General features: G+C 40.9%; 1 protein-coding gene and 1 non-coding gene across 59 annotated transcripts in view; one reads left to right on the forward strand and one right to left on the reverse strand.

Annotated features, from left to right (window-relative positions):
- LOC144371601 (uncharacterized) overlaps nt 1-23176 on the forward strand; it is a 77794-nt gene that overhangs the window by 46307 nt on the left and 8311 nt on the right. For 5 of the 9 annotated variants that reach the window (XR_013431518.1, XR_013431517.1, XR_013431515.1 and 2 more), the window contains 2 exons: nt 7673-7731; nt 8328-23155. The gene's annotated coding sequence lies outside the window, so the exon portion shown is untranslated. Of the gene's footprint in view, nt 1-7672; nt 7732-8327; nt 23156-23176 lie in introns of those variants that run through there. The other 4 variants (XM_078033969.1, XM_078033968.1, XM_078033966.1 and 1 more) reach the window with 1 other exon arrangement.
- The window catches only part of LOC101960618 (uncharacterized), a 401529-nt gene that overhangs the window by 12834 nt on the left and 365519 nt on the right, over nt 1-23176 (reverse strand). For 47 of the 50 annotated variants that reach the window (XR_013431566.1, XR_013431565.1, XR_013431521.1 and 44 more), the window contains 3 exons: nt 19658-19762; nt 10353-16181; nt 1-10182 (listed from right to left, as the gene is read on the reverse strand). This is a non-coding gene — a transcript (uncharacterized LOC101960618). Of the gene's footprint in view, nt 10183-10352; nt 16182-19439; nt 19513-19657; nt 19763-23176 lie in introns of all 50 variants that reach the window. The other 3 variants (XR_013431556.1, XR_013431545.1, XR_013431540.1) reach the window with 3 other exon arrangements.

The raw sequence follows: 23176 nt of genomic DNA on the forward strand, positions 1-23176 counted from the left end.
AGTATTGTAAACAGCCGGAATCTCTTCTTACAGCTGTCCAAGAGGTGGTAGTGCAAACTGCACTCACAGGGGCAGATCTTTTGACATTCTTCTCAGAGTAATAGTATTCTTTATCAGTGACTAGGAGGAACTGCTGTTGTGATGACTAGTTATTTGCTTTAGAAGTTTCATATTAATATATTTAGTCACCACTCTGTATACTAGAGGCTGGGATATTGTTTTTACTAGGCAGCCATGTCACTGTTGAAGTTTATGCTCAGAAAAATGATTAGATCTTGGCTTATTTTTCTTGTAAGATGGGGAAACAGGGCCCCTCATTTCTAAGATAAATCCTCACTCTAGGGTGCTTTTTCAAACTACTTTTAATTACTAGCGGAATTAAACTGTGCATTTTATATAATCTAAAGAGGTGGCCTTTAATTTTTAAAAGCTCCTCAGCACATGTCCTCTTATTTAATCCTTCTATGGCAATCCTGAGCTGGTGCTCAAGATGAAGAAATTTAAGAATTAGAAGGCTTAGGTAGTTTCGTAAAAGTTCATGGTGCTAAAGCCCAAAGATTGGCTTTAAAATGGTAGTAAGAAAGATACTGGTCTTAAGAGTTGTATTCTGGTACTCCTTTTTAAATATTACAATAGCAAGAGTGAAAGTGGTCTGTCCACAGACTCATCACTGAGTAAAATGGGAGACATTGATCTTTGGGTACATAGTATAAGTGGATTCTTGTCTTCAAAATAATTAAGGGCCAGGTAATCAATTCCACCTTGCAATTCCAAATGTCTGTCTTTAAATTTTTTTTTTTTAAGAAAATTAACAGCAACTTTCTGATCATATCTTGGCAATTAGCATTGTACAACTGCCACATAAAAAAGAGAATATAGGTGTTGTTGGGGTTTTTTGTTGTTGTTGTTTTCTGGTTTGTTTACTTTGTTTTGCAATGCTGGGGATTGAATCCCAGGAGTACTCTACCACTGAGCTACATCCCAGCCCTTTTTATTGATTTTTTTTTTTTTATTCTGAAATAGGGTTTCACTAAGTTGTCCAGGCTGGCCTGGAATTTTCAATCTTCCTGCCTCAGCCTCTTGCATCGCTGGGATTGCAGGCATATGCCACTGCTCCCAGCAAGGAGATTTATTAACCAGGAAATTTGCTCTGGAAGGAAGAATGTAGAGCAATGTTAATCTTCCTTCCTAGGGAGACAATTTTCAATTATTACTATATAATGAAAACCCTATATCAAGGGTGTCAATCCAGCTCCCTGAGCCTGATTTGCCTTGAATATTTTACACAGTAAAAAAGTAACAAAGATGGGCAGGAGGGGTTCTTATCCCCAGAATGTGCCCATAATTGGAATTGTGATAATTAACAAATTCCAGGGCCGGGGAGGTGAAGGCTCATCCACCTAGTTCAGGCCTGATTTTAATAGTTAGTGCTGCACAAATGTATCAAATGGTAGCAAGATCTTGGACTGATGGGGAGAAAATTGGGACAATCAGTCCTGTGTTCTTTAAGGACACAGAAGGGGCTATGGATAATTAGCACTACTCAGAAGCAATGCAAAGGAAGTGGGAGGGGTCCGGGTCTAATGGGCAGGACCAAGGAAATTGCAACTGAAGTGGGTAGGCCAAGGACATCTGGGATTGTTAAGAGAGAGGGCCTTGCCCAGTCAACATTACTCAGTAAAGAAGTGAATGGGGCAGAGGAGGGTAATGGGGAGAAAGGGAGCACAATCTTATCTGGACTGTGAGCATTAGTAGTCCATAAGATGGGTCTAGGGGCAGACAGGAGGCAGGGCTTGTATGAAGAGTAAGTCCATGGTTACTTGGGATTTCATGTTTTAAGGTAAAAGGAGTGGAAGTATGGGCCATTCACTGTTTGATGTACAAGTACATGGCATACTGTGATGTTTATACTTTATTATGCTATGGGTCACTGGGTCAGGGTGCTTGCTTAACAAGGCCAGGGAGGAAATATAACTAGTGATGATTGCCATTATGCTTCTTAACAGTCCCCAGATAAGTTTCAGGAAAGGAAAAAAAAAAAACATTAATAATTTCCATTGTGCCCATAACAGTCTCAGTAGACATTTTGGGTGGTCAGCAGCCCCTGCAATAATGCAAATGGGGTGTAAGAACATAGGATTCTACCCGTGTATATTCACATTGAAAGTCCAAAGGACCTTAGTTGGTCAGCACCACTGATGTATATAATGATGGTGCAGTGATCTTACCTAATGATCAGTACTTTCTCTATTATTGTTATTATTGTTTTTGTTATCATTGCACATTAATTATGCAAGACTTGGTTATGAATAGTATGCCTCAGCAGCAATCAGAACGTAGTAATAAAACTTAAGGTCCTTTCTATGACACAGGTCCACAAACAGACATAATTATGTACGTTAATATTTGCAAGAGAAGAGCTGATTCATAGTAAATGTCTCTCTGATGCAAAGGGGATATGAGGAGATGAAATCCTAGTATTAACATACGCTGAGGTCCAAATGAAGTGGGACTAAATAAAAGTATCTCTCTGCTCTAAAGCAAGGAGAGCTCAAGGGTTCTACATAAGACATGCATAGATAGAGCATTTTCTTTGTGCATGGGAACTTTCTAAGATAGTCAAGTAGTGGATACTTGCTTTGGGCTAAAAGTGCCAAGGAAGTAGGTGGGATCCCTTTCTAGTGCACAGAACAGTAGCAAATGCAATTATACATATTAAAGGTCCAAAAGAAAAGGACCTTGCTTGATCAGCAGGCCCTTCTTTACTGCAAAGGATAGGTAAATGGGTATGATCTTAGTCTATAAAGACAAAAAATAAAATTCAATTACGTTTATTAATGGTCCTCTAGGAGGCGCAGTGGAGTATCCCCTGAAAAAGAGCAAAGGGAGTACAATGATCCTAGATGTAATAGGATTGTGGACAACTGCATGTATGCCCATTAACTGTCCAGGTGTAGAGGTCTTAAACACTGGGCATCACTTATTAACAGGCCGAGAAGTCAGAGGTTGAGGAATCCTTCTCTAGTGCCCAAGAACCCAGTAAAATGCAATTCTGTGTATTAACAGGCCAAGAAAGGAGACCTAGAGGTCACAAACTTTGGTATATGCAAATTGATGGTATAAGAGTAAGACCTTTGTTAAATATGATGAACCATGCCACAATTATGTATATTAATGCCCAAGGGACGTAGTTGTGATAAATCAAAACTACACACTTTACACCAAGATTTTAAAGAAATAGACACTCCCTCCTGATAAGCAAAGAGACTGAGGGGAACACTGTCCAGTAACATGTGGAAGCCTCAGTGACCAGTACTACTGCTGTACTGCAAGAGGGTCTGAGAGTAGGATCTTATTCAAATGGGATGGGCCAAGTGCAGATATGCACATTAATGTCAAAGGTGCAGGACTGGTTTGTATAATTGTGCACCTTGATTCTCCACATCTAAGGGTATTATGGAGTGGCCACTCCCTGTTAGCAGGAAAAGGCAGATGGAAGGGAAAGGAAGGATAGGGCAGGGAAGGTAAGGTTGATTCCCTTGTGTAATTCACAGAAATCTAGCCAAGTATAAACACGCACAAAACAGGCTAAGAATAAAGGCCTTGGAAATCAGCACCCCTGCTCTATGACAAAAAGTGCCTGAGAGCAGAATATTCTTTATACCTTTATTTATTGTGTGGTGCTGAGGATTGAACCTAGTGCCTCACATGTGCTATAGGCAAGCACTGTGCCACTGAGCTATACGCCCAGCCCAACAGAGTAGGAACTGTTGGGAGAAGGCTTGTCTGGGACACAGAAACCCAGAGAAATATCACCCATATAACAAGCCAAGAATAGGGGCCTTAGAGACCAGCACCCCTTGCTGTATTGCAAAAGGCATCTGAGAGTACAATCTTATTCAAATAGATCAACCAAGTGTAGTTATAGTCATGGTTCAGGTGCATGGTTTGGTTATTACAATTATACACCTTGACTGTCCAAATACAAGGATTTTTATGGCGTGATCTTCACGACTGGAAGGAAGATAGAAATTGGGGGAAGGCTTGTCTGGGATACAGAAACCCAGAAAATATCATCACCCATATAACAAGCCAAGGCCCTATATAACAGGCCAAGGCCATATAGGTGCCTTAGAGATCAGCACCCCTTGATTTACTGCAAAAGGGGTCTGAGAGTAGGATCTTATTCAAATGGGATGAACCACATGGAGTTATGCACCTTAATGTCAAAGGTGCATGACTGGTTAGTATAGTTGTGCACCCTGACTGTGCAAATATAAAGATCTTAGGGGGAAGTCATTTCTACTGGAAGGGAAAGGAGGAGGGAGAAGGGCAGAGTGGGGAAGGTTTCCTCTATCTAGTACACAAAAACATGGACAAGCATAATCATCCACATAAAAGCCCACAAATAGGGGCATTAGAGATTAAACACCCCCACTGTACTGCAAAGGGGTCGAAGAGTAAGATCTTATTCATATGGGATGAGCCACATACTGTTATGTGCATTAAAGTCAAAGAGGCAGTTATTACAAATATGCACACCTTGACTGTTCAAATATAGGGATCTTCTGCAGTGGGCACTCCCTGCTGAAAGGGAATGGCAGAAACTTCCAGAGTGGCTTCCTGCTCTAGTCCATAGAAACCTGGACAAATCCAGTTATGCATACCAGCAGGCCACAAAATGTTGCCTTAATGGCCAACACCACTGCTGTACTTAAAAGAAAGTATAAAAGGGAAGGATCCTAAGGCAATTTTCATTATGTACATTAATAGTTTTTGAAAATGGTCCTCAAGTGAACAGTACCTTATGCAGTAAGCCAAAGAAGGTGTGAAGGGTCACAGAAAGAAAGCTAACTTGAAGGACCATATACATACATCTATAGTCTCAGGCCAAGGGCTTTATGTTGGTCAGCACCCTGATCCAAAAGGCACAGTTTTGGACATCTGGGAATGTGTACAGAACAACGAAGACTGCACACATTAACTGTGCTAGTTTAAGGGTCTTACATAGTAGGCACCTCCAGCTGCAATGTAAATAGTATGTGGGGTCTTTACCTGGTGCATATTACTGGAGCAAAATTAAGTATGAACATTTATTAGAGTAAATCTTGGCTGCTTAGAAGACTCCCCACAGTGATGCCATGAAGCAAAGAAATGGAATCTTACTCTAACATTGGAGGCTTAGAATACTGTTAATTATGCACATTTTAAGTAGTATAAAAACACTCCCTGCTGTTATGCCAAGGAGGGAGGTATAATCGAATAGGGCCCTAGGGCAGTTTTGCACTTTCATATTCTAACAGAAAGACTTCTGGTGCTCACAGCCCCTGCTATATAATAAATCCCAGAAGTCCAGACTTTAGCTTACTGGGACAGACCAGGATCAACTGGAAATAAATTAGCAGTACCAAGAAAAGGATCCTTTCATTCCTTGCTTTAAATATACAGGAAGTGAGGAATTAAAGGGTGGGACCATTAGCATTGGAATTTTGCCTATTCATAGTCCCCGGAAAGGTAAAAAATTAACAAGTGATTTTGGTCACAAAGACATAATTGTGGTCAGTTACCTTGGTTCACATTATCTATTCTAATGCAAAGGTCTCAAGTTAAGGTAGGTCTTCCACTGCTGAATTCCAGAAGCACAGGACGAAGGGAAAACCCATTCACATATATTAACTGTACAAAGGAAGGGGTCTTACTAGGTCCACTCTCTGCCCCAATGCTAATAGAGTGTGAGGAGATGGAATCTTTAGTTTATGGAACCACAATTTTAATTGTGCACTTTGTCAGTCCAAAGTCGCCCCTGCAGTAATGCAGAGGGAGCCTGAGAGGATGGGATCACAAATTTACAGAAAACTGCAGTTTTGTATAATAGTTTCAGAAGGGGCTTTAGGTAATCAGCACCCTCTTTATTTAAGCAAAGATCTTAATATCAAAGATTTTGTTATAATCAACTAGGATTGTGCACATAAACTGTCCTAGTACAGAGGTCTTGAGTAGTAAGAATCCCCTGCTGAAATAAAGGGAGTAGACAGAGCTAGTGCTCAAATGTAGTGATGGACATCATGGATGAAGAGAAGAGCACTGGAGGTGAACGGCACATGTTACAGTGTACAAGGAGGACACAGTGGCCCTTTCCAATGGACAAGACTCTGGAAAACTACAGCTGTGTAAATTAATTAACTGCGAAATAGCTGTGCTTTTAATAATCTGCTCTTTCTAGCAGTATCCCAGAAAATCGAATGGGATGGGAATCCACTTTCATTGTGATAGACCCCAGATAGAGTGTTACTCCTCAGCAGTAATGGCATCAAGAGGGGACATCTTAAACAAATATATAGGAGCAGAGGCAATGATGGTTTTATGTATCTTACTGATCAATGCAATGTATTTGGTAGTCTGCTAAACGAACCAGCAATGAAAAGAGTATAGGTGGCTGTTTTAGGTAGGACCAAGAACAATTATGACCTTACCCATTAATATTCCAAGGAAAGGTGGTTTGAGAATGAGACTGTGACTACTGGGGCAATCTCAACAATAGTTTCTCCTTCCTTAACATGGGGGGCTGAGAAGATGAGGAGTAACTTCAATTATGGGCAATCATTCTCTGATATGAAGCTCTTGATTAATCAATTAACATTTCTCATCTTTATAGGGTCAGGGACTCTTTGTTATGGGACCCGTGGACAAAGGGGACTGGGTGCATCAAGTTGTGACAGGGGCAGTCAGCACTGAAAATGAGTACTGCTGGGGGTAGAGGGTCTCAGTCTTAACAAAATGAACAATGGCGCACCCAGCTCAATCCATGAAGACAGAGGTTGCTTTACCTCAGAAACTGGGCTGGGGTTGGCAGATGGAGGTGCTGGGACAGGGGCAGGGGCTGGGCCTGGGGTGGGATGGGGCTGGGGGCTGGGCCTGGGGTGGGATGGGGCTGGGGGCTGGGCCTGGGGGGAAGGGGGCTGGGCCTGGGGCTGGGGCTGGGGCTGGGGCTGGGGCTGGACAGGGGCTGTGGGGGGTCCGGCCGGAAGGGACTAGGGAGATATGGGGGTCAGGCCGGAAGGGACTTGGGAGATTTGGGGGTTGGGCCGGAACTGGGGCGGGGCCTTGGGCTGTATATAGGTTGAGGTTGTGGCGGCCTCGCACCAGTCTGCCCGCCAGCTCATGTGCTCGCCAGTTCGGGAGCTCTGTTAAGTGGCAGTGGCAATAGGGTAGGACTAAGTATAGCTGGCAGCAGGATGGGGACGAGATGGGTCAGCAGAAAACCATAGAAGATGGAAATGTGGGCATTAATACTCCAATTTTCTGCCAGATAGTTATTAATTAGTGCAGCATCATGAATGGGAAGAATCGAGGTCTGTCCTAGTGTAGACCTTCTTTTTTGTTTATTTTTTTAAAACTTCTGAGATTTAGAAACAGAAGGCCGGAAACTGAGGGCCCAAGGCGGGTCCCCAGAGCCTTGCGGAGCCTTGCGAGCAGAGCTTCGAGAGCGCCTGCCCCGCCTGCCATGAGCAGATCGCCAAGTAGTCTAGCCACGTGCTAGGCATACTGTGCTGGGGGAGCGTGCTACCGCTGAGCCCAGTAGAACAAGAGCAAATACTCCTTTTTTTACTTTATTACTATTCTTTTTTTCTTAGAAAAACAGCAAATTAAAATCTGATTTGAATCTTTTTAGGAAATTATGATATGAGAACCTGCAAACTCTGAAGAACCTACATTGAAAACTCATTAAAGGTAAGTAAAATGAAATCTACAAATGAAGCCTCTAAATACTCACTTGTTTTAACTTCTTAAGTTTTTTACTATTCCTGTCCAATGCGACAGATTTTAGGGAAGGAGTTTTTAAGCTATTGGTTTTAAAAAACAAATTTTTAAAATGCCAAATAATGTGACTAAAATGAAATCTACAAATGCAGACTATAAATACTCACTTGTATTAACTTTTTAAGTTTTTTACTATTCCTGTCCAATGCGACAGATTTAAGGGAAGGAGTTTTTAAGTTAATGTTTAAAAAAAACAAATTTTTAAAATGGCAAATAATCTGACTAAAATGAAATGTATAAATGAAGCCTCTAAATAATCACTTGTTTTAACTTTTTAAGTTTTTTACTATTCCTGTCCAATGCGACAGATTTAAGGGAAGGTTATTAAGGGAAGGAGTTTTTAACCTATTGTTTAAAAAAAAAAAACAGCAAATTTTTAAAATGCTAAATAATCTGACTAAAATGAAATCTACAAATGAAGTCTTAGTTTATAAGCTATTGTTTTTAAAAAAAAGAAAACAGCAAATATTTTAAATGCCAAATAATCTGACTTTGAATCTCTTTAGGAAAGTATGATAGGAGAACCTGCAAACTCTGAAGAACCTACAATGAAAACTCATTAAAGCTAAGTAAAATGAAATCTACAGATGAAGCCTCTCAATACTCACTTCTTATTTAAATTCAAACACTAGCAAGCCACACAGACTTCTCACTGAAATCAAAATCTGACCCCAGCATTAGCCATGAGGTAGTGTTCCTGTTGAGGAATGCAGGGGTTTCTCTTCCAACACTTGTTGCTCAATGACCATCTAAGATCCATTTTGGTCCTTGACCTTGTCCACACCAGACAAACCTGGCCACAGTGCAGGTTAGACCAGTGGCCGAGGCGTAGATTAGTCTTTGGCCATCACAATAAAACAGGAATTCATCCTGCCCATCCTGATTTCTTTCCAATACTTCAAGGAGCCATGCTGAAATGGAGCCAAAGAGCTTAAGTGTAGAGAGACACACATAAGGTAAGTGTCCTTGAAAGGTCCACCAGCACAGCCTTTCCAATTCTTTTGCCCAAGTCTAATTCAATCATATGCTTCAATTGGCTGTGTGCAGTTAAATTCCACTTGCATTTCCAATTGGTTAGGTCCTGGAGCAATCCACCACTGCCAAACCATTTTTCTCTCTGGCTTTTGTCTCTGGCAGCATAAGGAAGCAAAGCCATCTTAATATAGCAGGACCACCTCTGCAAAAACCACTTTAGATTGTATCAACCAAAACCCTCACATGTCAACAACGTAACAAACTTCCTGTTAGCAACCAGGTAAACCCCCTGCAGCAAAATCCACCCTGAAATCCACGACAAAAACAAAACCGGAAGTACTTTTATACTTTTGCAGAGGCTTTATTAGCCATCTTTTGGAACAGCAAAATGAATCACCACCATGCTCCTTCAGAACAAAGACTTGCCACGTCATGTGGCCTTCCCGCCACTTCAAAAAAGTGCATCCGCCATTTTGTGCAGTTCAAGAAGGCAACGCCAAGCTACACAATGCAGCAATTTTCAAATCCGCCATTTTGAGCCCTGCCCCAGCTTTCTCGCCCTCCACTTTCACCTAGAGAATGGTCAAGCACCAAAATCTATACCTCATGCAAAGCACTTGACTGTCGCTCTGCAGGGGGGTAGGGTGGGGCATCCATTCTGCCTCCGCATAAATTTAGCACAATAGACGCGACCTCAGCCCACCCATGCAGCGAGGCCAACATGGCGCCCACAGCCAGCATGCCCGCGTGCCCGCTCAAAGATCGGCTCACACACCAACACAACCGGCTCACTCAAGTACCGCAATAACCCACAACATCAGCACATTTTGACCCATAACGTTCTCAATGGAAGATGAAAACAAAAATGGAAGCAGGTATCCGCGGCCCCGATGAGCCAACCAAAATTAAATAAAAAAAAGAAAAGGGAAAAAAAAAAAAAAGCAGGTATCCGAGGCCCCGATGGGCAAATCAAAAAAAAAAAGAAAAGAAAAAAAAAATAAGAGCAGGTATCCGAGGCCCCGATGGGCTAATCCACAGCCCCGGATGGGCGGGCTTTCAGAGGAGACAGACCCAGCAGGTATCCGCAGCCCGGATGGGCGAATAAAAAAAATGTGCATATAAAGAGTAGGTATCCACACTTCCCAAGGGCACATTTAAAAAAGTAAATGAATAGAAATAAAAGGCAGGTATCCACAGCCCCGTTGGGCTAAGGGAAAAAAAAAATAGGCCAGGTATCCAGGCCCCGATGGGCTAAAGGGAAGGTGAGTAGAAAACCAAATCAATCCCAAAAAGGTCAACCAAAAAGTCAACCAAAAGTATTCCAAAGAAAAGATGTAACAAAGAAACGGAAATTGCGCGGCAATTACCTAACAATAAGTCGAGAATCTGAAAAACAAGGAGAAGGTGGAAATAAAATAACATAACAAAGCAAGGAATTTTAAAGAAATAATTTATGCAATTTCCCTTCTTTGTTAAATACCCGCAAAAGACCCCACATCGTGGGTGGTCTAGAACCCTAAAATGGTCCTTAAACCCGCAAATAAAGAGAAACATACGTGTAGGAAACTCCCGAGAAGACGAAACATGGCTGCACCACAGGATTACACAGCTAAAAGAATTCAGTGACGTGGAGGGGGAAGGGTGTGTTAGAGGAGTGGCCTAAAATATTCAATGTCTGACTTCTTCCGGAAGCTATGATCAGTTAAAATGAACAAAGAAATGAAAAATCAAAAACGAATAAAAACATCCAAACAAAACAGTACTATACTACAAAGAACTCAAACCACAAGTAGGGTTCAATTCGTGTCCAAAAATCACAACCTCAACGTTTCTCATCCATAAAATGGGTACATACTGCTTTGATGTGCCCCCAAATACCACTTGCAACCACATTTCTAACTCTACCACTAAACTTATGAGTTATGAGTGAGAAACTTCTTGTAAACATTTCCCTTCTGGTAGGTAAGTATGAGAGATCCTGCAAGAGTCCCTTGGGGTCTGATGGAAATTGGAAGTGCTTAGGAGCGTGTTGGTATGCTACAGACAGGCTCACACTAGTAGTAGTAGGACCTCTTTAGTCCTTTTCAAACTTTGAGTCTTTGGCCTTTAAATACTTTCTTACTTTTTGGAGTTTCATGGTCAATTTACATAATCTGTTTGGACAAATCAAAAGCACTGTAGTGATTCTAAATTCCTGCTACAACCAATAACTGGCAAGCAAATAGCATATAAAAGACAAATGTGAGTCAAGGAAGTCTTGATTTTGAATTTCTTTTGTGTCAACCACCACCTCCCACAAAGTTTCCTTTCTTTAAAATAAAGATCCGGACCATTCCAATTACTGACCCTCCGTTAAACACCTGGTTGTCTATCCCTGCTATAGACACTGCCTGATATAACCACCAGGTGGCAACATGAAACTCCAAAGCATATATCCCTGGTCCTGGTGGCAATAAGCTAAGCAAAAGTGGGATCTGAACTGAAGGAAAAGTTTAATTTCCAGACCAGAATAAATAGAAGAGTTAAAGAAAAGTATTTCATTTGAAGTGACCTGTCAGGAGCCACTCTAGACTTAAGGGTGTGTATTTCTAAAGTCCTGAGCAAGAGATACTGAACAATTATAGCACCCAGGAATAACTTGAGCTTTACCTCTACTCAGGTAATTCTATATATACCTTATAATCCTGTACCTTTATCCTTTGGGGGATAGAATGATCCATGGACCCTTAAGTTCAAAGAGCTGACCCCTGAGATTGGACAGCCATCCCAGACCTTGAAAACGAACTTTTCTGTGTGTGTGACCTTGCTTGCTTTGCCATTTTCTTTAGTCATACCTATAAGTGAGCCTATGGTAAATAAGTTGTCTGAGAGTATCATTTGAGGAAAGACAGCATAGGAGAAACCTAAACAGCCCAATCAGCTTGGTCCCTAGAAATCAAAGACTATATATATCGCCAGTATAACATACAGGGTCTAAAACTAGTGGATATATTTTAGGATAGTCTCCTAGAATTACATGAGGCTGTCAAAACTCCTCTGCTCAGATAATGAGGCATGACTCCAATACATGTCACATGGTGGGGTTAACTTGCACTCACCTGTTTCTTTGTATCCTACCCTCTTTTGGACAGAATGTTCTAAGAAACAGCATCCCTCAAAGAAGCCAACTCCAGAAAAGACAATCCACCCTTGTGGGAACCTGAGGCCAGGAGCTGGGGTAGCCATCCTGAAGCTTATAAAAAGGTATTCCGTGTCTGCGTGGTATTTTATGTTGCCCCACAAAGTAAGTGATTTTTTGGTTCAGTTGCTGCGCTGGCAAAGCAGGGTTGTTTAAAAAAAAAATTCATAAATCACCAAAGGTGATTTGGACCCTTGAATACTCTTGAGTGGTACAGAAATGGAACAGATTATTTTCTTAAATGGTACGATGCTGATCTCTGAAGGTTTGCAAGTCAATATTGGATTTTGTACGGAATCATCAGATGAAAAATTTGAGTCGTATTCCTTGGCTTCTAAGTAGGCCCAAATCCTGTGAGTGGAACCTCATTAGTGGTACATTAGTCAAACATTGTTCTCACGCAAACATTTATGGTATCCCTCAAGGGTATAACTGGATGTTGGGAGAGATTTATCTAGTTTATCAGAAAGAAGTAGAAAGTTAATATGTCAAATTTGGCAATTCATTGTATGTACACTTGGCATGAAAGTTAAAAGTACTTTATATATGTGCCAGTGTCCATTTACTTTGAAATACATCAAAGTGCAATATAATATTCTTTTATCTTTGTATGATTAAAAATTTCCATAATTCAATTAAATGTTGGGGGTAGGGAGTAATATCGTTAAGATCTGATCATCTAGTGAAACAACCACTGAAGCTGAAGAAACTGTCAGAATCATCCCATTTGGAACTCTGGAATCTAGAGGAGTATGGAGAAAGAGGTATGTGAATGAATAAAGGTTTAGGAAAGTTACTGCATCTACTGGAGAAAAAAAGACCCATGAGCATGATGACCAGGGTTACCCGTGCCCAGGAAAGACCTGAAAACAATGTAACCTTTCAGTTGAAAGCGACTGCAACCCATAAAAGGCACCAAGAACAAACACTGGAGAGAGGGAGAATTTTATTTTTATTTCCAGAATAATTGCATTATAATGATAAAGCATTATGTAGTTTATATGAACAGTTTTCATACACAGACATACACAATTGCAAGGCAATTGGCCCATTTGGAAACTGAGTGGTACAGCACTTCTCTAGCATATGCAAGGCCCTCAGTTCAAATCCCCAGTACTAACCACACTTATCCAAAATTAAAAGTATGACCTGTTCACAGGAAAAAATTGATGTTAATATTTTTTCACTATTTTGTCTGATATGTCAGTCTCCACTACCATTCTTCAACATCATTTCTTCAAGAATATTGTGAGCATTGTCTTTATGGAAAATAAATTCCAGTTCAAAGCATTTGTATAAGATTATATCTAATACCTCAGCCTCCAAAGCTGTTGGGATTACAGATGTGTACACACCCCTACCCCCATATACCTTAACCCGACTGACAACTACCATTTTATACTGTTTCTGTGAGTTTATGTTTTAGATTCCCTATAGAATTGAGATTATGTGGTATTTGTCATTCTATGTCTGGCTTACTTCACATAGTTTGAGGTACAGCTCCATCCCTATTGTCACAGATGACAGGATTTTTAAGACCGAACACTATCCAATACTTCCTCCCAAGAAAATTCCCCTCTGTTTTCATTATTATCATTTTTAGATGGTGCTGAGATCCAACCCCAGCGCCTCACGCATGTGACAGGATTTTGATTTTTAAGGCCGAACAGTATTCAATACTCCCTCCCCCACCCAAAAAAAACCTCCCCTATTTTCACTATCTAACCATGTGATGAACATCTATATCTTAGTTATTGTGAATAATTCTGCAGTGAATGTGAGAATGCAGATTTCCTTTGGCATACTGATTCCAGTTCCTTTGGATATATACCCCTTAGATTGTTGGGTCAGTGTTTTGAGTCATGTATATTGTTTTTTGTAGTTTAGTTTCTCACAGTGCACAAGGGTTCCCTTTTCTCCATGTCTTCTCTAACATTATAATGCCTTGCATTACTGTAGATAGATATTGTATTTTTTACAAATTGAAAATCTGTGGCATTACTGAATGGTGCCAGGTTTCTGTTCTTGTGACTCTAAGGTTCAAGGGTCACTCCAGGAAAACTGGGCTAATTGGACTGCAGGTGGCTATGATGGCTCTAAGGGTCAGGGTACACAGGAAGAGTGAGAACCTGCTGATCCCTTTTATTGAGGAGAAACTATTCAAATCAGGCCAAGGGGTCAGTTTTCAGAGGCTGAGTCTTTCATGATGTCCACTGTCAGCAGGTTGACTGACACCTGGGTAGGCCATACCCAAGGGCACAATAAGAGAAGCGAACAGGAGGCACATCCATGGAAGATTCTATCCTAAACAGGGTTATATTGCAAAGGAACAGATGAGCATAGCTTCACCCATGGGGCTGTAGCACCCATGCAGGAGACATTGAGACACCTTTCAAGAAGGGTGGGGAAAGCTCTGCCACATTTCTGTGACTGAGCCCCTCAGCGCTGAGCCAGGGAGGGTGACTCAGTCATGGGCAAGGTTGGTCTCCCACAGAGTGGAACAAGACTATGGAAACCATTTTTCCAGTCTGATGCACCTGGATTTCTAGCCTTAGCAATTTAAGGAGGTCTGTCTCAAAATTAAAAACGCTGGGGATTTCCAAAAATGTGTGTTCATTTTGTGTCTCTGTCACATTTTTTGTTAATTCTTACAGAGTTTCAATTTCTAAAAATTTTTTAGAAATTGAAACTTATTCTGGTATTTTTATTTCATATTTCTGGACCAGTATTCTCAGGTAACTATTACCAGGGAAAGCACAGATGGCAGTGGGGGGTTACTGTAGATTGGATACAAAACCTTCAGCTTGGTACTAGGGATTCAACTCAGGGGCGCTCCACCACTGGGGTCCATCCCCAGCCCCATTTTTTTTTTTTTTTTTTTTTTTTTTATTGATTGTTCAAAACATTACAGAGCTCAAGACATATCATCTTTCATACATTCGACTCAATTGGGTTTTGAACTCCCCAAATACATAATACAGACTCACTTCTGTTACATACTCACATTTTTACATAATGTTATATTAGTGACTGTTGTATTCTGCTACCTTTCCTATCCCCTACTATCCCCCCTCCCCTCCCCTCCCATCTTCCCTCTCTACCTCCTCTGCTGTTGTTCAATTCTCTCCCCTTTTTTCCCCCCACCCCCTTGCCCCTCATAACCTCTTATAATTTTGTGTATCACTGAAGGTCTCCTACCATTTCCATATGTTTTCCCTTCTCTCTTCCTTTCTCTCCCCCCATTCGTCTTAGTTTACTGTTAGTCTCATTTTGTATTTGATTTAGAGACAGGGTCTCACTGAGTTGCTTATCTCCTCCTTTTTGCAGAGGCTGGCTTTAAATTTGCCATCTTCCTGATTCACCCTATTCCTGCCTCACCCTCCTGAGCAGCTGGGTTTGCAGGTGAGCGCCACTGGGCCCACCTTAATTTTCTATTTTGAGAAAGGATCGCCCCAGTTGCTGGAATTACAGGCGTGAGCTAAATTTTTATGAAATCCAAAATCTTTTCGCCAGAGCTACATACAGTATCTCCATTACTGTAGGGGGGGGGGGGCAGGAGACTGGGGATTGAACTAGGGCACTCTATTGGTGAGTCAGGTTCTCTTTTAGTTGCCTCCTTGACCTGGAACCTGTGATGTGCCTACTTCCAAAAGCTAATTTGCTGGAAAGTCAGAGCAAACCATATGCAGCGTGATGACTTCAGGTATCAAGTATTTCTGTTTACCAAAATTTCAGTATTTGGCTGTCATTTTGGATTTTACTGGGAGTTCATAACCAACTTGAATCAAAGTGTGAAATATGATATGTCAAGAACTATGTAATGTTTTGAACAACCAACAATAAAAATTTTTTTAAAAAGAGAATTGTAATGCAAAAATAAATAAATAAATTTAAAGAAAAATTTCAGTATTTGGCTGTCATTTTGGATTTTACTGGTTTTTACTTGTCTCTCAGTGGATTGAACTCAGCGGCACCGAGCCACATCCCCACGTCCATAAAGTTGTTTGGCTGTTGCTGAACTTGAACTTGATCCTTAAGCCTCTACCTGCTCTCCTGGGCCCTCCTGGGGCCAGCTGGTGAGCTGGGAGCCTCCCATGCTCCCATAGCTCCTGCCAATGGCTGGATGACCCATGGAGGCGACCCATTAGACTCCGAAGGCTGCCTGGTCTGTTGGCTTGATGCTGCCTCTCCCAGATGAAGCCTCCACCTGAGAAAAATGGAAAAACAAAGTGCTGAATGACTGTGTGTCTAAACACTAACTTTTGATAAACTACACCAATTGACAAAAATTCACTGGGCTAATAATACTGGGGCTCCAAATTGGCACACCTAGGGTCCCATGAAATTTTAAAATTCTGCAGCTTTCAATCTTCAACAGGTAACTAAATATAATACAGAAAAAAATGGCTATGGCTGCCTTCCCTAAATTTCACTCATAACACTCATAATACTCACTATTCCAAAAATTTCTATATTGGTCATATATACTCTGACACAAAGAATATACTGAAGTAAGCTTGTGCATCTACAAATTAGCTTGATAAAATGAGATCTCATTTACATGAGCAGGACTTTTGAGCATATAAACATACCTAGCTAATTAAGAAGGAATTGACGCTAGTGTCTATTTTCTCATTTAACAAGCCAATTGGGTGTTCTTAAATCTGAAATAATAAGCAAGTAAAATGAATAAGAGGGTCGCAGAATCTAGGACTAAAATGGAGCAAAGTACATTCCATGCATGCATGATTATGTGTGAAAATAAACTCTAGTATCACGTGTGACTATAATGCACCCATACAATCGTTTTTAAGAAAAGAAATAAAAGGTGCTTTATGGTGCTTTACCCAAACTTTGATTCCATCCTTAAAGCCTCCCTAAACAGTAGTTAATAAACTAAAAAAAGTCATGCTGTTTATTTAAATGTCCAGGAATCAGGATACGTTAAGAACACCCTCTTCCAGGCAGCCGTGTCTGACACACAAACGAAGTACATATAAAGTCGAGGTTTTTTTGTATTTCCTAATCTCAGATGCAACATAGCCCTCATTTAAATATGTTCTGGGGCTGGGGATGTGGCTCAGGCGGTAGTGCGCTCGCCTGGCATGCGTGCGGCCGGTTTCGATCCTCAGCACCACATACAAACAAAGATGTTGTGTCCCCCATTACTAAAAAATATTTAAAAATTCTCTCTCAAAAAATATATATACACACTAAATGTCCTTGCAGGCGGACGGCAGAGGGCGGGGGAGGAGAGCGGTCGCTGGGCGATTGTGTCATCTGTAGGCGCCGCTCTCCCTACCCCCACCCCTCTTTGTCCAGGCGGGAAACCTACTCAGAGAGGGAGGAGCCTGATGAGCTCATAGCTGCTTGGCTGCTGCTGGAGAGTGCCAGTGAGCACGGGAGAGCAGCCTACACCTCAGCGCTAACCCGGAACAGCGACGCCATGGCGTCACCCTTTTCCCCAGCTCTGCTTCCCAGAAAAGGTGGCTCCTCATGCCCGTGCACAAGCCAGAGCCCTTAACAGAGCCAGCAGCAGGGCACCAGGGAGGCTGCTACTGCTAGCCTAGACTGGGGACTTCCTCTTTAGTAAGTGGACCCTGAGGAGGGGCTGGGATTTCTGGCTTGGCCTGAGTCACAGCGCAAAGATCCACAAGGTGTAGGGAGAGGAGTCCACATGGCAGCCTCAACTGCTGGAACACAGTGAAAGTGGCGCCAAGCTGAGTCATTGCTTCTCTCCAGTCTGCTGCCTGGAATACTTTCCTGGGCCTGTAGCATGTCACCCTGGATTGTATGATACCTTACCCCAGCTCAGGAGCCACCCTCACTCTATCAACAACTAGAAAAACATAAAAATAAAAAAAGCAATGGGGATGTGGCTCAGTGATAAAGCATGCTTGCCTAGCATTTATAAGGCCCTGGGTTCAATTCTAGCACCACCACTACCAAAAAAGAGTGGCACAGAAAAAGCATAAATAAGCAAGACACCCAGGAAGAAGAAAGGGAGATGACCAGAACCATCCTCTGGTTGTAGCCACACTACCACTGCTTCTTCTCATTTTTGAGCAGGAGCCTTCCACAGTTACTGCCTCAGTGCCAAGGAGGAAGGAAACCAACCCACTTTCTCAGAACCAGGACTTCTCTCTAAAATAGTGTCTCCACCATCAGCAATATTTCTAAAAGGCTATCTAAATTCTTGAATGTGAAAACTGTCACATCTTGTAATAGTCTAGGCAAAGTCCAAGAAGTAGCAGGCTGGGTTTTAGAAATGAATCAGGAATTTCTCTGTGTGAGCAGCAAAAGACCACAAACTGAAGGGTCTCACAGAACCTTAAGCTAGATAGATGAGAAAACAGAGGAGGAGCGCACTTCAAAGAATGGTGAAGTTGTTGAACAGAACCTCGACCTGGAGACCCAAATGATTCTTGGCAAGAACAAATGGAAGAAAACAATAATGAACTTATTTCGGTATACAAGGATTCCTCAGGAAACCAAGAAAAACAGGAGGAAGATGCAGAACATGCTGCTGAAGAGGAAGAGGAAGAGACAATGGACCAGGATGATTTTGATCAGTTTGGTGATAGTAGCAGAGGAGATGAACACACACAGAGTAATAGTGCCACAAACTGCAGAAGTCCTGTGGACTTGCCCATTCACCCCCTCCCCTCCACATTCTATACAAAGACAACAAAAATGAAAACAAACTTGGGCCATGGTTCAAAGGTCCACTCCTTTTCTTTGGAAAGAAAAGATGCAAAATCTCAGAATATACATGTACCGCTGGGATGTTTAGCAGTACCAACAACTATTAGGGACCTGAGAGCAGCCAATGGCCAAGGGCAAGAACAACACTAGATGAATTGTGTCCAATCAACTACACGCCTCCTCCAAGAATGGCAGAAAATGTTGCAGGTGACATGTACATGTACTACTTGAAATGTTTCACTTAACTGCTACAAACATGATTATTCAGTCAATTAAAAGGAGTAAAGGAAAACAGAAAATTGTAATAATTTTTGCATCAATAATTTTTTTATCAAAGGCCCACAAACCACATGCCTAAACATTTAAAAGTCATAAATCAAGTTAATAAACTAAGAAAGTCATGCTGTTTATTTAAATGTCCAGAATAGGCAATCCCATAGAGATAGGGGTTGCCAAGCAGTGAGGGGAGGGGACAGCAGGGACTAAGGGCTAACAGGTACACAGTGTCTTTTGGGGTAACAGAAGTGTTCTGGAACTGGATAGTGGTGATGGTGCATGGCAAGGTAAATGTGTTGGGAACATTGAAGGGTCCAGGAAGGTTAAAATGGTTGCTGTTATGTGTCATACTTATCAGTACAATGCAATAAACATAAGGGAGCTCATTTTAAGTGGAATAATGAAACTCCAATGACTATTCTGTGTATCTACAAGGCACTTAAAATTAACATAAGAACTCCACTAGTCACTGTAGATAACTTACCTGTCACTGCTACATTAGTAGAGTTCACGCAGCTTCTTTTCATCAATGCCAAGCTTGTATATGGCTCAGCGTGCTGAAATATTCATTTCTACTTTGTATTGAAATATCTTTGCAGTAAGCCATGGTTTTAACAAAACTAGGCAAATGCATCAAGGCCAGTGTATTGTCACTTCAAAGTCCCACATCCCCCCAAACATGGCCATTTTCCTAAATCTCACCAATGGAGATGATGTGACTTTGTGTGCTGAAGAAGTCTTCACCCCTGTGCCAAAATCTTCACCTGGCTTTTCTTCCTGAACTCATTACATCCTAAACTTCTATACCTAGAAGAAAAACAGGCACAGGTCACAAAAGTTGAAGGAGATTATTTACTTCCTTAGGAGGCAACTGCATTAAGTGCCTTGTGGCTGGGGACAGGATCCCACACTCCCTGATTTTTTGGCCTGCTGCTATACACATCCAGCTTTCCCCACAATCTCTCAGCTTTCATCTCCATATCTCAGCTGCCAACCACTGCCTTTCTATAGTCGGTATGTGTACCACTCAAACTACAACTGCTTTACATTTTAAAATAATGCTAGTGAGCCCAGTGCGGTAGCAGATTCCTATAATCCTAGCAGCTAGGAACGCTTAGGTTGGGGGATTAAGAGTTCAAAGCCAGCCTCAGCAAGTTAGTGTGGTCCTAGGCAACTCAGCAAGACCCTGTCTCTAGATAAAAGTCTGGGGATGTGGCTCAGTTGCTAAGAATCCCTGGATTTAATCCCCAGTACGCAAAGTAATGCTACAGACCATGAGGTAAGTTGTAGTGAATTTTATAATTTTATGTTGTCTCAGCATCTCTCTTACATATAACATGGAATTTCTCATACCACAAGGAGGGCTTCATTATCCCTGACACAGGTTCTATTTCCCCTGCTACCACATCCTCAGTGTGATCAATTCATATATCTTCTATATACAATCTCCTGCTAGTGATCACTTCCCAATTGAACAGCTCTCTGCAACCTATTTGACTAATCAATAGACCTCCACAGGCTGCTGGACTGTGCAGATCTTCCTAAGTGAGCACCCCTCAGTCATAGGTGCCCACCACGGAGCTCACACCTGCTTGCTTGAAATCCACCAATTACAACTCCCCGAGAGTCCTTAATCCCAATAATAGCCTTAACACTCAGGACCCTCTCACAGTCCTGCTATCCATATGCTGGTTTTCACAGAGATCCTGGGCAACTACTGCATTCCATTTAACCCTGTGAAGTCACTGCTGTCTTCTCTCTGTGATTCATAATGTATCATATATTGAAACATTACATAATATCCTATAAGTTATTATTTGCAAATTAAATGATATAAAATTTAAATATTGAAATCATAAAACTATTTGTTATTTCAGGTACGTGTGTGTCTGTGTTTCTGTGTTGCCTTCCCTGATTGACACACCCTATCCAACTCTCTTCCTTGTCAGGTGTCTGCTTCATGGTGGCTATCTTGGTGGATGTTATGGTTTGGATGTGAGGTGTCCCCCAAAAGCTCAGTGTGAGACAAGGCTGAGGCAGGAGGATCACAAGTTCAAAGCCAGCCTCAGCAAGGACAAGGCACTTAGCAACTCAGTGAGACCCTGTCTTTAAATAAAATACAAAATAGGGCTGGGATATAGCTCAGTGGTTGAGGGCCCCTGAGTTCAATCCCTGGTACCAACAAGACAAAACAAACCCCCCGCCAAAAAAAATGAATAATAAGAAGTAATGGGGATATGGCTTAGTGGATAAGTACTCCTGTATTCAATTCGTGGCACCCAAAAATACTAATAATACAAAGTGATGATATATATTTCATATAATATGCCAATATTTTTTGCACAATGATTATATTAGATATATAATTAATATGCTTATGTTTTAGTGAAAACATTTGCATTTGATACATCTCACTTTAATATATTATTTAGAACAGTAAGATAAAAAATTTCATGACTATATTACTAAAGTACACATAATTATATTTATACAAAGTGTTAAGATTTGGATATGAGATGCCCCTCCAAAATTCCTGCTGATGCAGGAAAGTTTGGAGGTGAAATGATTGGATTATTAGAGCTATAACCTAATGAATACATCCTAGTTCGAATGGACAGACTGGGTGGTAACTGGTGGTAATTCTAGGTTTACCCTAGAAGTGTCTATCTTCCCTATGGCTCCTTGGTCTCTTTCTCTCACTCCTTCCTGACCCCACCATAATCTGAGCTACTTTCCTCCTCGTGCCATTTTTACTGCCTCACCTGGAACCAGGAATAATGACGTCAGCTATCTATGGAATTAGACATTTGAAATTTTGAGTTCCAAGTAAATTTTTCCTTCTCTAAGTCATTCTTGTTGGGTGTTTTGGTAACAGTGACAAAAAAGGTAACTAAAACAGAAAGTGATTCCATGTTGAAGTAAATACAATTCATTATGACTGGAAATAAATTTTCATAAGTTACACACAAGTATATGTAATCTACATTATATAATGTACATGCAATCATTATTTTATGTGACAGTATGTGAAATTCTATATCATTATAAATTTTATAACATGTAATATGTAGGACAAATAATATGGGCAATACATATTTCAAATGTAACATAACATGTAATAATACAGAGTATATACTATCACCTATACTACATAGAATACAGCCATAAAAGTATATGTAACAATTATCTTTGTAAACTTTGTATGTAACATTGTTTTATATAATCATACTTCACATATAATGCTTACATAATGCTTGCACATTATACCATATTATACATTATACAAATTCGCACATACAAAATCATTTAAGCAACAATTGTTTTTTTTTATTTTTTTAAAGAAAAAGAGAGAGTCAGAGAGAATTTTAAATTTTATTTTTTAGTTCTCAGCAGACACAGCATCTTTCTTTGTATGTGGTGCTGAGGATCTAACCTGGGATGCACACATGCCAGGCGAGCGCACTACCACTTGAGCCACATCCCCAGCCCTGTATTTAAGCAACAATTGAACATAAAGATATTTTTTTTTTAGGCACTGGGGATTGAAACCAGGGGCACTTTAGTACAGAGATACATTTCCAGCCTCTCTCAGTTGCTGAGGCTAGCCTTGAAATTGCGATCCTCCTGCCTCAGCCACTCAAGTTCCTGGAATTATAGGTGTGCCCCACTGCACCTGGTATAATGATTTTATTACATAATGTATACAGAATGTAAAATACATGATAACATTTAATATTCTACATACTTAATTAATATTTTCTACATGTTATGAATAATATGCCATGTCATAAACAACATATTATTTCATAATTATGCATTACTCAATCGTAATGTGATCTGTATAATGATATATGATAGATGACATTATGATTTAATATATTACATATTTCTATAAACATTAGGTCTAATATTTAATTTTCTTATATTTGTTATAAAATTACACTTTGAAATACACTTTTTTATGTCTCCTGTGTGTAGACTATGTTGCACATAGTAACCTTGTGAGGGGAGAAGTCTGGCATTTCCCATGGCACAACTGCAGGGCTGGACGGCCTGATGCAGGTGAACTTCACCCTCAAGCTTTGCCAAAGATCTCACACAGCACCTGAGATGGGTGTGACCTGACAAGACTCTGTCCTGGAAACCTTATCCCTGCCTTTGATCTACCCTCTCAAATAAACCACCAGAGCTTCGCCTTTTGTAAATATATTTCTGAATATT

This window comes from Ictidomys tridecemlineatus, chromosome X (genome assembly GCF_052094955.1).
Source record: "Ictidomys tridecemlineatus isolate mIctTri1 chromosome X, mIctTri1.hap1, whole genome shotgun sequence".
NCBI lineage: Eukaryota > Metazoa > Chordata > Mammalia > Rodentia > Sciuridae > Ictidomys > Ictidomys tridecemlineatus.